Below are 12,540 nucleotides of genomic sequence, written 5' to 3' on the forward strand. Positions count from 1 at the left end.
CAATGCCACACTGTTTAAGGAGGCTCATTCGTTTGAAAAATATGACGCACAGTCTTCAGAGGCCCAGCACCCAAAATCACAGCCACAGAGGTCCGTCTGGCTGAGCTCAACAGGCATGGGGTCTGCAAGAGGACAGGACTGCTGTGGGGATTGGTAGTGACTGGGAGAATTGCCCTTCTCTCTGTGTGGCCTCCGGCTTTGGACTTGCTGGAGCCAGAGGTAGGGGCAAGTCTCCTTCTTTCATCTAGCTAGCAGTAATGATGCCTGCCCTGGGGACCTCAGGCTGCTGGAAAGCATAAGACTCAACAACTTTCCCTTAGGGAGAAAGCTTCCACCAAAGAGGTCAGACTCCGCCACAGAGCTGAATAACAACAAAGACTGTAAAAAGAAATCCAGTTAGATACCGCTGGAATTCCTTTAGTCGACTGCATATTACTTTCAAATATATACGACAGCACTAGAAAAACTGCGAAGCTGATCTAATCACATGCTTCTGCTCAAAATCCTCCACAAGTTCTCCAAAGCTTTCAGGATAAAGTTTACTTCTAACCCTAACCCTCCCAGAATGTTCCATGATGCTTCCCCAGCCCATCCTCCTCAGGGAACTTCTTCATTCCATCCCTTCAACCTCCCTGCGGTTCCCTGACATGCTGCTGCCATCGTCCCTTCCCTCCCTCGGCACCTCCTCTCCTCAGCTATAGAACTCCATTCAGCCTGGATATTACCTCCTCTGGGGAGCTCCCAGACCCCTGTACCCTCAGAGCCCTTGTACTGGTGCCCACCACAGCACTTATCACAAGGGGACATGGTGTCTCCTTGGCGGCCTCCCTCCTATCTGACTGGGGCAACTCAGGAGCTGGGGCTAGGTCTCCCTCATCAGAGTCCCCAGGTCTTCACATGGGCCTGGTTTAGACAAAGTGGTGGCTGAACGTCTGTGGAATGCACAAGCATGAACAAATGAAGAAAAGCAACACACTGCCTTAGAAAGAACCACCACCTAAGAATGCACTGGGAATGCAGAGCACTGTGAGCTCAGACTGTTCATTTCATGTCTTTATTCTTCAATTTTTCGACTCTGTTCAAAGGTACCAATGATAGGTGTCTGATTTTAGTTTGACTGGAATGTTTTTAAGATTTTTCCTGTGCAAATATTAAGTAGGGACGCTGTTTTATTAAAGATGCTCATTCAGAATGAACCCACTAACAATAAATGAACTAAAGAACCCCCAAGGTTTGTTCATAGGCGTTCATTAGCTTTTCCCTGCTATACACACATGGATCTCACGCTACAACTGGCTGGGCAAGCCCTTTCTTCCCCAAGAGCTCACAAAGAGAGCCATCTGTCCAGTTCCAGGTGAAACTGTCTCACGCCTGTCTTCCTGGAGTGAGAATCAATGAGGCTTCCCCGAGCCTCTCCTCCTCCTGGGGTTTCCATGGGAATCCTCCCACGGGCGACCGAACTAGAGGCCCCGAGGGTGAAAGCTCAGCTGTCAGCCAGCAAGGAGAGCAGCGAATGGGATGAAGGAGGTTTGCTAGGCTATGACCAGGGCAGCAAGCTCTGCAAGGTCATTTGAAAGAGACACAACTCTGAGCCAGTGAGGCCATGTGCAGTCCTGGCCAGCCTGGTCACCGCAGCTGCCCCTGTGCCCAGAGGTCTGCCCCAGGCACATATGGAGGTTGTCTGCCAGACAGCTGGCCTCCCTGAGACCCAGCTTGTCTGGGCTGGGGCAAAGCATGAAGGGAAAAGATGGGAAGGTGCCACTTCATAAGGCCCTCTGGGGAAAATGGTGATAAAAACATGATAAGGTTCATGTCCAACCCCTCATTTACCTCCCAAGATGAACCTTCCCCACTTGTCTGGAAACAGAATGCCTAAAAGAAAAGCAGAACTATTCATGCCTCTGGCTTGAGCTACATTGTAATAGAGAGCTGCTGGGATTTCTGAATAACCCTCTGTTAAGCCTACAGTATCTCTGGGGGCATTTTTGAGATACTAAGGAGGAAAGGAGAGAAAGAAAGAGAGGAGAAAGGGAGCAGGATGGGGGAGGGAGCTGCTTCAGCCCCAGGAATCTGCACAACCTGCATATTTCATAGAATGCAGATAACAGGTGGATATCTCCTGAATGTAGATAACAGGTGGAATGTCTCTGTGGCCAGCAAACAGGGCCAAGGCCCACTCGCTTCCGGAGAAAGCAGAGCTCCAGTTCACCATAAGTGATATTTCACATTAAAGACCAGGTGGATGACTTTGGCACTGCTCCGGCCTCTCCCTCCACACACACCAGCTCATTGAGGTACAGTGCTCACACAGAAGCTTTCCTGCCTCCTCCTGGGCTCCAGGGTCTTCCTGCCTACCCTGTCAATGGGGCACCCCCAAGTCCACGGCTTCGGCTCCAGTTTCTGCTCCTCACTCTCTCTTCATGCACCTTCTCTTATGACCCGCCCCCTGCAGACACTCTCAAGCTGGGTCTCCAATGCTGCTTTCTCTCCTCAGCATGAGACCCACCTATTAGAAGCCTCTGGCCAGCCCTGCCTGGGTGTCCTTTCAAATGACCTTGTAAGGCCAGCTGATCTCTTTCCATCCTAAGCCTCCCACCGTGGACACACCCACACTCTCAGCCCTGTGGGACATCTGTGGTCCTTGGGCACCTCAGAATCTGCAGGTGGGCTGAGCCAGGCCCCTTCCCTCTCCCACATAGCAGGTTCCTCTGCATGTCACTGTTCCTGCCATGGATCTGGTCTCTCGGTCCCCACCACTCAACACCGTCAGCTTTCCCCTAGTTCAGAACTTGCCTGGATTACTGCACGGGTCTCTTGGCGTGCTTCCCTGACTCCAGTGTTTGCCCGCCAACCCAATCTCCATGCTGCCAAGGGGTAAATTTGACCAAGATGCCCACCAATCTCTTCATTCAACCCTCCACACGACTTCTGCAGAGAGAAGCTGCACCTCTTTGCTTGGCATCCAAGGCCCCCCCAGACTGTTCTGACTTCTCCCACACTGTCTCTCATCACAGCCACCTCAGACCCGTCATGCCAGACTCTCCTCATCAGCACATCCTAGTGACACCTTGGTGTCTGGGGAGCCTTCCCGTCTTCTCTGACCTGGCTGACATTCTCTTACTCCCCCGTCCCTTCTAGCAGAAGCAGAGCTGGGCGCCCCTCCATGGCAGCCCTCCAGCCCACTGCACCCTCTTCCCTCCGCCCCATTGCATCCTCTTCCCTCCATCCCATTGTGTCTTCATCTCAGCTGTTAATTCCTGCCCATGTCTCCCACACCACATCTGCATTTCCTGGTGGCGCCAGTGCCCAGCCAGCCTTTATCTCCAATACTCATACACAGCCTTGTACCTGCCACCTCTGGCTGCATTAAGTGCTTCAGACTGAAGAAGGAACAGCCACTCTACACTTTCTGCATGGTTTGCGTTTTTAACAACAAACATTTTTCATAGTTAAAAGTATACATTTAAAATGGAGTTAAGTTCTGAACTCAATGTGTAAAGCAAAAATCACACGTAATCGCCGGGCGCGGTGGCTCAAGCCTGTAATCCCAGCACTTTGGGAGGCCGAGGCGGGTGGATCACGAGGTCGAGAGATCGAGACCATCCTGGTCAACATGGTGAAACCCCGTCTCTACTAAAAATACAAAAAAATTAGCTGGGCATGGTGGCACGTGCCTGTAATCCCAGCTACTCAGGAGGCTGAGGCAGGAGAATTGCCTGAACCCAGGAGGCGGAGGTTGCGGTGAGCCGAGGTCGCGCCATTGCACTCCAGCCTGGGTAACAAGAGCGAAACTCTGTCTCAAAAAAAAAAAAAAAAAAAAATCACACGTAATCAACATGGCTTAGGAAAGTTCTTCTAAAGTTCCACAGAGTTCATGATAACTTGTTTGAGGTATACCACTCTCTTTCCCAAAGGGCACACCACCCACAACTGTTTTTCCTGTAGCCTCAAAACAAATCCTTATTTCTTGAACTGACCAGCAGCAAATAAATTAGTTGGCTTATATAGGTACCATGTTTTATTAAAAATGAGTTTTTGGTTTTTAATTTCTTTTTTCTTTCTTTTTTTTTTTTTTGAGACAGAGTCTCACCCTGTCGCCCAGGCTGGAGTGCAGTGGCTCGATCTCGGCTCACCGCAACCTCTGTCTCCCGGGTTCAAGCAATTCTCCTGCCCCAGCCTCTCAAGTAGCTGGGACTACAGGCATGTCCTCCAACATCCAGCTCATTCTTTGTATCTTTGGTAGAGACAGGGTTTCACCATGTTGACCAGGCTGGTATAGAACTCCTGACCTCGTGATCCATCCCTCTTGGCTTCCCAAAGTGCTGGGATTACCGGTGTGAGCAACAGCTACTTTTTAAATTTTTTATAGTTGATCTTTTTTTGCCACAGATGGTCACGATCACATAAATTAAGAGTATGTACCATGTATTTATATAGTACATATATAGGCAGAGACTTCTGGTGACCTCAATCTAGGGCCCGCCACCTTCCTGCTTTTCATGCCTGAGACCCTTCATTCCTGCATCAGCAGAGAAAAAAACCTTTCCAAAGCATGCTTGTGTGACAACAGGTTGGGCAGCTCAGGGAAATTAAGTAGCTCCTGTATGGTGAGTTATACTAGGTCTTTCCCCAAAAGGGCAAGGAATTCTGCACTGGCCCCTGTGGCTTAGCCACTTTCTAGGATAGCAATAAAGCCCTCCCAAGGACAGGTCTACATAAATGACGAGGAAGTTCCAGTTGTATCAAAAATCAAGAGGAAAAGTATTCTAGGCAGAGGCAACAGCAAGTGAATGAACCTTTGGGATGCTGGAGCGAAACCAAGAAGGCTGGGGTGGGCGGGGGTGTGGGGAGTGAGAGAGGAAGATGGTGAGGAAGAGGTGGAGGAGGGTAGTATCAGACCTGGAGAGCCCTGGGATCATCTAGATTTTACTCTGTGGCAGCCTTAAGGAGGTCCTGAGCTAGGGAGAAATGTGATCTACTTTTTAAAAATTTTTTATTTTTTATTTTTTTTTTAGTTAAAGTTTTCACTCTTATTGCCCAGGCTGGAGTGCAATGGCCCGATCTCGGCTCAACTGCAACTTCTGCCTACCAGGATTCTTTTGCCTCTCAAACGATTCTCTGGCCTCAGCCTCCTGAGTAGCTGGAATTACAGGGATGTGCCACCACGCCCCACTAATTTTGTACTTTCAGTAGAGATGGGGTTTCTCCATGTCGGTTGGTCGGGCTGGTCTCGAACTCCTGACCTCAGCTGATCCACCTGTCTGGGCCTCCCAAAGTGCTGGGATTACCAGGCATGAGCCACCGTGCCCAGCCATGATCTACATTTTTTTTTAAAAGAAGCTTCTGATAAATAGTTATGACTATTTGCTAATTTCATACGTTAAAAAATAAAATCTTGTAATTTTAACTTGCATTTTTCTTATTGAGGTAGAGCACCTTGTCATATGTTTTAGTATCATTTCTATTTTATTTCTCATGTGTGAATTGTGTATAGTGTTTGCCCATTTGATCTTTTGCTTGTTGACCTCGGGAATCTTTTACGTAAAGAGATGAGCCTGTTGTCATAGGAGTGGCATATGTCACATGTGACAGTTTGTCATATATCTTTTGACTGTTACTGGTGAATTCTTTTCCCTGCAGATTTTATTTTTATGTCATTAAATGTATCCTTAAAATAAACAAGAAATACAAACTGGAGAGATATTTGAGTAGAATGGCCAGTAAGTTGAATTTTGTTTGCCAAAGGTGGCTTAAATTCTTTTCATTACCATTTTTAAAGAACACTTTAAAATGGAATAAATTAGAGGATATGTGTCTCAGAGGAACATGCCCTTGGGTAAAGGATGTACATATCATGCTTTTACACATTTCACGTCTTCCAGACTTAAGCTCATCAAATTGTGAGGGTGGGAGGTGAGGGGGCAGAAAGTGGGTAGGAGGGTAGAGGGCTGAGTCTGAGAGAAGGGAGCTCCTATCTTCATCCCCCAACCCCCCAAAGAGGGCGAAGAAGAGGAAACCAAACTGGGGGAGGCTAGAGAACTTGCCCAAGGTCACACCGCGAGATGGTGGTGGAGACAGATTCGAACCCACGCCTGAGTCCAGAACTGAGAGCTCTCCACCTCGCGACAGTGGTACAGAAATGCCCTCCTCTCCTTCGTATCGGCAGCAGCTTGCTCTTGGGCAGCCACCCGGCCCCCCTACCCGGTCTCCTCGCAGTCAGAGGTCGGGGGCTCTGCGTCCCCTCCTGGCTTGGAGCCTCTGGTGCGTAAAGAGCGACCCAGGGGGACTCATTTGCTGCGCTCAAGGCTCTGGACCCCTCCCTTCTTCCCAGAGCCCCGCTTCCAAGGCTCCATGAGCTCCCAACCCCCTCCCTTCCCGAGCAAAGACAAGTTTGTCTCTAAGCAAGGCCAGGAACTGGTCTCAGAGTCGCTCTCGAGCCAGGCGACCAGCCTCATTGCCCCAGCGTCATGAATAAACGATAACAAGAGCCACCAGTGCCTATTGCGTGACCGAGGCTTTACTTCCACCTCTCCGAATACCTGGGACGAACAGATCCCCAGGAATTATTGTCCCCATTACAGGGCCGAAGGAACTGCTGCAGCTCCGGAAAGTTGAATAACAAGCTTGGGCTCCCAAAGCTAATAGTAATACTAGCTAACGTATGATTGAGTGCTTCCTATGTGCCCGGCACAAGTCTACCTGCGAGCACCATCCCACAGATCTTTCCAATACCCATATAAGATGTACTCAATTATCATTCCCATCCTACGGATGAGGAAACCGAGGTTTGGCGCCTTGCCCAAGGTCACCCGGCCAGTGAGTGAAGGATCCTGGATTCAAACCCAAGCCGGTGAATCGGGTGGTAGTTTTTTGTGCAGTATCCACTATGCAGAGAAGCAAAGGTCTTAGAAACCATGGTACCAGCGGCCGGGCCCCAAACGTCTCAGGGCTGCGCGAAAATCAACCATCTCGAACCGCCACAACCTGCAGAGAGGATGAATTCTCCAGGACTGGGACGCCAGGAGCGCCAGCTGTGTCGAGTGCTGGCAGGCACAAAGTCCGTGCAGTCGGATCTCGGCTCCCGGCCCCCGCGCGCCCCTCACCAGGAGCTGGAGAGTACTCACCATAAAAGAGAGGGCGAGCGCCTGTTCGGGAAGAATCCCCAGCGCTGGCAGGTCCTGGACTACCGGGAGAGGCGTCTGCTGCCGCCGCCGCCCACTCAGGGGCGCCCGAGCGACCCGCAAATGCCGGCTCTCTCCCCGCGGCCAGGGGCGCGTCCTCACGGTTGATGCCCGACAGCAGCGCCCCCTCTGCGCTACAGGATGGCCCGGAGTTAGGAGCGTTCTTGGCGAAGTTGGGGCTCCCGCGCCGGGGGTCGGGCCTGGAGTGAGGAAGCGCCTTACTGAGCCGACCCTGGGGACGCTCGGAGGCCCGCGCTCTAGCTGCTTGGAAGCCAGGCGCCTGACCCGGAGGGCGGCTAGTCTCGCGCTCAGGGCGCACGGGCCGCGCCTCGGCCGCCCGCCTTCCCCAGCGCCCTGAGCGCACGCAGCGGTAGCAGAAGCTGGGGACCCGGCCCGGGATGCGGTGTGTTCATCACCCTCCCCCGGGGCTGGGCGCCTTTGTGCGCGAGGCGCGCCGGCCGCCACGGCGAGCTCTGGATGCTGCAGCAGCCGCCGCCTCCCCCTCCTCCTCCGCCGTCGCCCGCTCCCCGCCTTCCCGGCCGGCCGGGAGGCTGCAGCTGAAAGCTGATCTGGCTGAGCTCATCCCTGAAGGCCACTAATCCAATAGCCGCGGAAGGCGCGGTCGCCGGGAACGCCCCTTCCCCCACCATCCCGCGCCCCGGCCGTCCCAGTTCGGGCCGCTGCCGGCGCCGCCACCTTCTCGAGGCCGCCAGCTGGCGGGAGAGGGAAGTGGAGCTCGCGCCCGCGCCCCTGTGCCGAGGCGGCGGCGCGGTCGCCATTCGCTCGCCCGCCCGCTCGCCCGCGCACTCCCTTGCTCTAGCACTCATTCAAGCGTCCGAGTCCTCCCCGATTCATTCAAGCGCTCCTGGAGCGCCAGAGTGGGTGCCCCTGAGTGGGAGGAGACACCCGGTTACTAGGCAGCTTCGGTGCCTTTACTCAACGCACGTGGGAAATAGCAGCCGGGGAAAAAGAGGGTGGTTTAACATCCCGCTTCCTCAGACACACACATGTCCACACTTTAGTTTTGAGATCGGGCTCCAACTTATCTCTTAGAGTCCTATTTCAAACCGCACCTGCTCCAGGAGCTTTCCCCGCCCACACGAGGCGCAGGAAGTCGGTCTCTTTGCTCTACCAGCGCTGATGGTGGGCCGCCTCATTGGAAGCCTGAGCTGAGCGGTGAGGAAAAGGGCGTGGCCAAAACAGAAGCCGCGAGGGTGCTTCTGGTAGCTGCGCTTCCTTGAGGAAATTAAAAGTTCAGTTCCTGGCTTGGTGGCCCTCGTCTGTGCTCCCAGAATTGACTTCAGGTCCATCACGCAGTCATTTGCTGACCCAATCCCTCTCTGTGCCAGGTACCAGGCAAAGAGTCTACATGCAGAGTGTCCATTTCATCAAGGCCGCGTAAAACAAAGACAATCCAACACCGTGAGGGAAATATTTTGAGAGAGGTTCTGAGGCGAATTTGTCAGACTGGAAAGGGCCACTCTGAAGGTTTCCTAGTAAATGTGGCTACATGAATTAGCTCCTGGAGGCAGGGGTACAGCATGGTCACTTGGTGTGCTACCTGTCAACAGCACAGAGCCTGTGGTATCAGCAGAGGGGGTATGACAGAGCTGGAGGGATAGACAGTGTCTAGAGTCTTGGGTAGGGACTGTATCAAGAGCTTGACCTTCCCCATCACTTGGAGGCCTTTAACCAGGGTAGTGAACTTGACGGATTTGCATTCCAGAAAGATCTCTTAGCAGCCAAGTGGATGGATGGATGGAAGAAACCAGCTCGGCAGCTACTGCAATAGTCTAAGCAAAAGATGCTGCTGCTGTATGAACCAAGATCGCCAGCGTATTGACATGTGTTTATTGTGGTTATTCTAACATTCATCCTTGTCTGTTTGCATGTCTGCCCCTCCTAAAATTGTGAGCTGCCTGGAGGGCAAGTATAGGTACCTCACACGTCTCTGGATGCCCTACACCAGCACAGGATAGAGGCTGAGGACAGTGAATGTGATTTGAACTGCCCTCAGTGGCAGTGCTGACCTACATTCACACTTGGTATCTTTCCTTCCTGCCTCCTATTGACAAGCTCCTGGAGTACCTCTACTGGGAGCTACTCTGGGGGTTATGGAGGTGGCTGGTGCAAGGCTGGTTGCCTCCCTGGGAGTTCGGACACGCCCATCTCCCTCCCCGCTTGAAAATTAGAATATGTCAATCATTTAGCTCCGCCTGGGAAATCCCCTCTGCACTCAGCACCTAACCCCTCCCTTGGAAATCCCCTCTGCACTCAGTACTTAGCCCGCTCACAGGAAGTCCCACCTCCCTACCAATAGGTGTTCACATCCTGTCTCCCCAAATCCAATCAAACGCCATCACTCCCTATAAAATCCCATTCCTGAAAGGAAGCAGCGCGATTTTCCAGGCCTGTGAGTCCGGTGCCACAGAGCCTCGCCTGGGAGGTGAATAAATTGGAATTGGCATCTCAATTTTCTTGTGCTAGCCTCAGTCTCCTCGTTTTTTTACTCGGCTCCTGTCTTCAAAGAATAAACTTTACAGCTGGGGAGCAAGAAAAAAAAAATTGTGGGAAGAAGCTCAGAAGCAAAAGAAAGTTTAAAGAAGGCGTTCCTGCTGATAGTTTCTCTACCAATCTGGCTGACAGGCTGCAGGGGTGTGTGTGAGGATCCCGTTGCATCCACTCTTTGCTTGGAAGCATCACCGTAGCTTCAAGGACAAGGGAGGGAGGGAGCAGTGGCCGCAGTTTGAGAAAACAACTCCCCTCTCCCTTGGGGGCTCCAGATAGATTCACCACACTGGCCTTTCCTAATGAAATTATGCCCCAGGCACAAAGGAGTGGCCCAAAACAGGGCCTCCTTGTGTCCCTGAAGACCCCCAAATCCTCCAGCCTCTGGATAACAAGGGAAACAACTTGCCCTTTGGGGAGAAGCCAGGATAGCCTGGCTACTAAAATTCTTTAGATGGAGATCAGCAGCTTCTAAATGGCCCCCGGTGTTCCCTGACTCCTGGTATGTACTCCCTTGTGTAAACTCTTTCCCTTAAATGTGGGCTGGATGTATTGACTTGCTTCTCACTAACAAAATACAGCAGAGGTAATGGAATGTTCCTTCCATGATTAGGTTTTGAGCATGCGCTCTTGTTCTCTTTTGTATCATCTCCCTGGAGAAGCCAGCTGCCGTGTCCTGCAGCGGCACCGTGGAGAGAGGCCCATATGGTGAGTGACTGAGACCTGCCAATAACCACATGCGTAAAGTTGGGAGCAGATCTCTGCCCCCACCCCGACCCTGGACTGAGCCTTCATAGGAGACTACAGCCTTGTGTGATGCCTTGGCTGCAACTTCACGAGAGATCGTGAATCAGAGAAACCAGCTACCTGTGGTCATGGAAACTGTAAGATAATGTTTTTTGTTTTCATCTGCTAAATGTTGGAGCAATTTGTTATGCAGCGGTAGATAACTAATACAAGACGTTCTTAACTGTCCAAGAGTGATTCTAAAAATACACCCTTGGAAAACTAGCTACAGTATTGCTCTAAAGAATGTACAGTATCTCATGGGCATAGTCAGACAGCCCTGGGCTTAAATCTCAGTTCCAAGTCTTTGGGTCCTAGCTTTCTCATTTGTAAATGGGAACAGAAGAATGTCCCCAGAGTACCGTTGTGTGTTGTAGCTTGTTGTGTAGTAGGTGCACGATAAATCTTTTCCCTAAAAGATTTAGGAAAATCTCAGCAGTAGACCAAAATCTGTAGCATTCATGAGATTCTTGGACTAAGGCAGAGTAATGCCTGGGGCAGAAGGTCCAGTAGGGAGCTGCTGGAGTCAGGGGCCCAAAACCCCTTGGATAAAGCAAAGTGGTGAATCTCACTCCTCCGGCCTTTGCTCCCACAGGGCGTGGTATACAGGCTACTTCCCAGTTTTTAGCTATTAAAATCTTTGACCCCTCTTGCCTTACAAAAGTACTAACCATGGTTTTACTGAAGTTGGAAGAAACACTTTCAGTTCTGAAAAAATTTGGAGCTTGAAGCTTGCTCCGAGGAGGTTTGTGGCAGGAGAGAACCATGGTGTGTGAGGTCTGAATGTCCTCTGTCCACGCCTCAGGAGCAACCCTGATTGAGTCCGGCCTGCAGTGCAGTGTTGCCCATCAGGTGCTTAGCTCTTAAATTCTGTTCCTCTTTGCAGCTCAGGCATCACTATGTCTTTCCTGAGCAGTTATAAGCAGCCTCCTCACCTCGCCTCTACTGCTGGGCTGTCTTCATAAAGGAAAAATCACCCCTGCCACTCCCTTCAGAGGTACCTCATGGCCCACAGGATAATTGTCACGCTTTTCCATGGAAGCTGGCTCTTGCCTACCAATCCAGTTTCACCTCTTCTCATCTGCACTCTGGGCCAGGCCACACTGGGGCCCTCTGGGCTCCTCCAAGCTCTTTCTCCCTGCCACATGCCATTGTACATGCTTACCTTTGTCCCTGGTACAAACTTTCCAGATAATCCAATTCATCCTTCATCTCTCTGCCTGTATGCATGTCATCTCCTCCAGAAAGCCTTCCTAACACTGCAGGCACAGCATGGTGCCCTCCTATGTCCATCTCAAGCCTCTCCTTGCCTTTCTCACAACCCCAAGTCCCACTGTTGTGGCCTCTTTCCTTATCCCTCACTCCAGGATAGGAGTATTTCAAGGGCAAGGCTGTCTTTTCCATTTTTATAGCTGTTACATCCCAACCACATTTACTTCTCACTAGTTTATCAAAGCAGGAAGCTCGACAGTCTTCCCAAATAGCCCAGGCTGGGTTAAGGGCCTCTTCTATAAGCCCTACCGCACCTAGTTGCTTGACATCTGTCATAGCACCTTGAAAACCTTTGGGGAATTGCCAGACTTCTGCATCACATGGTGACTCTTTAGGTCAGGACTGTGTCTGATTCATCCAGTGTTCCTAGTTCCCAGCCTAGGGCATGGTATATAGTCGACAGACAGTGATGTTTGTGGAATGAATAATTAAAGGTAAAGGAGAAGAGAAGAAAGACAAAAGCAGGCAGGCAGGAAGGAAGAAATGGAGGGAAAAAGGAAGGAAGAAAGGAAGAAACATTGGAAAAAAGGAAGGAAGGAAGGCTCCATTGGTCTCTCTATTTCTGTCTTACATTTAAGGTATGGAGTGATTAGAATTGAATTAATCATAGCTCTTGATCATGACACATTGTCAATATTAGCCCAAGTATGGCACTTATTCATTTATGTATTTATTCATAACACAATGAACACACATAAGCCCACTATTGAATCCAAGACCTAGAACGTTTCCAACACCTTTATCTTCCCGTGTACTCCTTTCCTAGCCCATCTTTTTGCCTCCCCTTCACACA

The 12,540-nt window shown here is 51.0% G+C and overlaps 1 protein-coding gene across 1 annotated transcript in view; it reads right to left on the bottom strand.

Annotated features, from left to right (window-relative positions):
• Nucleotides 1–7,752, bottom strand: part of SPSB4 (splA/ryanodine receptor domain and SOCS box containing 4) — an 84,558-nt gene extending 76,806 nt beyond the window's left edge. The window contains exon 1 of the mRNA XM_003942590.4: nt 7,125–7,752. The gene's annotated coding sequence lies outside the window, so the exon portion shown is untranslated. The remainder of the gene's footprint in view (nt 1–7,124) is intronic.
• Nucleotides 7,753–12,540: the final 4,788 nt, after the last annotated feature.

This window comes from Saimiri boliviensis, chromosome 9 (genome assembly GCF_048565385.1).
Source record: "Saimiri boliviensis isolate mSaiBol1 chromosome 9, mSaiBol1.pri, whole genome shotgun sequence".
In the NCBI taxonomy this organism is placed as follows: Eukaryota; Metazoa; Chordata; class Mammalia; order Primates; family Cebidae; genus Saimiri; species Saimiri boliviensis.